Source organism: Primulina eburnea, chromosome 8 (genome assembly GCF_022965805.1).
Source record: "Primulina eburnea isolate SZY01 chromosome 8, ASM2296580v1, whole genome shotgun sequence".
Classification (NCBI taxonomy): Eukaryota; Viridiplantae; Streptophyta; class Magnoliopsida; order Lamiales; family Gesneriaceae; genus Primulina; species Primulina eburnea.
The window spans coordinates 27,952,413-27,954,988 of record NC_133108.1 but is presented as its reverse complement, the minus strand read 5'-3'; the positions used below and the strand labels follow the sequence as shown (position 1 = coordinate 27,954,988).

Here is a 2,576-nt window from a genome sequence, read left to right as displayed (position 1 = left end):
AAAAATAATTCATGAAAACATGCTGTCAAATAATTCGTGCTTTGAATAAATGCACAAATGTAAAACTTACAGACTGAAGACGTGACTTCATGAGCTTCTCGTGGTCAGTAGTAGTACAACCCTTTACAGAACCATTGCTCTGATACCAGCTATAATGTCCCGAAAATTCATGTTTGAAAATTTGCGGAAAAATTTAAAATTTTCTCTTTAAAATAATCAAAATTTGCCTCATTCACAAAATCAACTGATAAATCAAGTTTAAATGTTCAAAATAGCAGCGGAAGAAATTATTACTCGCCAAAATAACAAGTTAAAGTATCCAACAACTGATAAAATGTTTGAGCATAAAAAAAATGGCAAGTGCAGTAAATGAGGTCCTCGGGTGCCACTACTGCCGACCCAAGCTAGCTCACTGGTCCCCACCCTCGGCCCCGACATCATCAGTACCTACAACAATCAAGTCTAGTGAGCCTAAAGACTTAGCATGCATATATCGTAAATAACGAGTAAATAATATAGTAAAATTTTCATGGGATAAAAATATCATGTCATGAGGCATAATGTGAAAATAACTTGTCATGAACAATTATAATACGTGCATAACTGAACTGAAAATCATAGTGAAAATATTTGCTCCTTGGAGCCCTGTACTGAAATAGCATGTAATAATTTTCTGTTGAGATTATGGTCTACGCAAGTGGTCCCTGCACTAAACTGAATTGACCGGTAACTGGCGACCGGATAATACAATGCTCCCATGACCGGTAACTGGCGACCGGGTGAAGTAATGAATGTCTGATCAGACTAATGCCACAGTATACTGGGTGGTACATAACTGAACTGACCGGTAACTGGCGACCAGGTGAAATAATGCTCCCATGATAGTGAGATGGCCACAAGCAATATCGCATAAATCTCAAAATGAATGTTTGCACGTAATATAATTAACCAACATAATTAAATATGAACAATTTCGATCTTCTTGCATTAAATCATGTACTTGCGATATTTAAAAATACTCATATGGCTAGATTGAAGAGTGAAAGAAGATATAAACATGCCTTGGTTTGTTTTGACAGAAAACAAACGAAATATCGACGCGGCGCGACGGAGACGGAGTGCTCCACTTTCTCACTTTTTCTCTCTTAATTCCTTTAAACCAAACATGCACCATAATTATTATAATAGCGTAAAAATCGTAAACGTGATGCATGAACATTTAAAAATATCTTGATTTGTGATCAGGACGCTGCCATGACCAAATTCTCACCCCGGGTGCAAAATGACCATTTTGCCCCTAGAAACCCGAAAACTATCGTTTCAACCATGGACTTCTAAAATTGACCCGAACCTTACCAAACTCCTTAAAATATCCTAAAACATATTTACAAGTATTCCTAGATGTAAACCCGAGCCAAAATCAGAACTTAACCGATTCTTTTAAAACTTGGACCGAGGTCCCGGTTTTAATCTGAATCGACTCGAAACATAACCAAAACTTTCCCAACTTTTTATCACACCTTAAAACATCTAAAAGGCCCTAAAAACCCCCAAAACCAAGCTCTTAAACCTTCGGACCACTCCCGCCCCGCTGCTGAAAAATCCAGCATCTACCTTCAGTACACACCATTGTCCAACTCGTCCCTTCATGCGCTATAGCCTACGCTTGAGTGATCCAGACCCGACTCAGCCCTTTCAAACCATCTTAAGACGTCCCTACACCTACTGAACCCACACAAATCATCCCAAGCAAGTTGCAGCACCCTACAAATTGCTATTCTCCCAAAATGGTTAAACCGAAGCCAATCCTCTACCTTCTCGATCCACAACGCTTGGGGTGGTTCCAGCACGAGCCAAGCCCTTCCAAGCCTTGTCTCAGACCCACCAGGGTCTGGTCTAAGCCTCGGCGAGGTCCTGCAGTGCTGGTTGAACCCTGCACGCTGAAGAACCAAAGAACGTGTCACCCCCGATGAACCTTCCTCTCGTCCCTTCAGCTGTAGGCGTCCAACAACATTCTAAACCCCATGACAGCATCTTAACACCACTAGCAGCCCATAAACAAAAAAAACCGCATCCCCCTTGCAACAAAATTTCAGAAAAACGCAGCCCTTGCAAAACAATGAAATAAAACGTGTGAGGTGCAAGGATTTAAGCATAATTCAAGTCAACCGAACCATAAACTGAAAACTTTTCATGGATCGAAATTTAACACACGAAACACCCAAAAAGACTTATATATGACGTGAATGATGCAGCAAAGAAAGTACACAGCGTGCCTGATGGTTGCTTAAGGAAAACGATCGAGGAATCACAACCAGGATGAAGCTTCGTGCTTGAAGTGAAGGAAAATGGTATCACCGACAATCAACAGCAGCAATACACGAGAAGAAATGTGAGGGGAGGAGGTGGGCGGCTACTGAAAACTTAATTAGGTTTAGTGGGGAGCTTAGGGAGATACTTTGGTGTTAAATATAGTGTTTAGGATTTAATTAAATGGGCCTTCAATGCTAATCAATTGTTTAAAAATAATTTTTAAGTTTAATAGGTTTAAAAGTGGGCCCACTAAATACAAACGC

General features: G+C 40.3%; 1 long non-coding RNA gene across 1 annotated transcript; it reads right to left on the bottom strand.

Annotated features, from left to right (window-relative positions):
• Window positions 1-222: 222 nt before the first annotated feature.
• On the bottom strand, window positions 223-986 carry LOC140837862 (uncharacterized). The gene is made up of 2 exons (XR_012119489.1): window positions 725-986; window positions 223-447 (listed from the first exon to the last, which is right to left on the bottom strand). It is a non-coding gene; the product is annotated as an uncharacterized lncRNA (long non-coding RNA).
• Window positions 987-2,576: the final 1,590 nt, after the last annotated feature.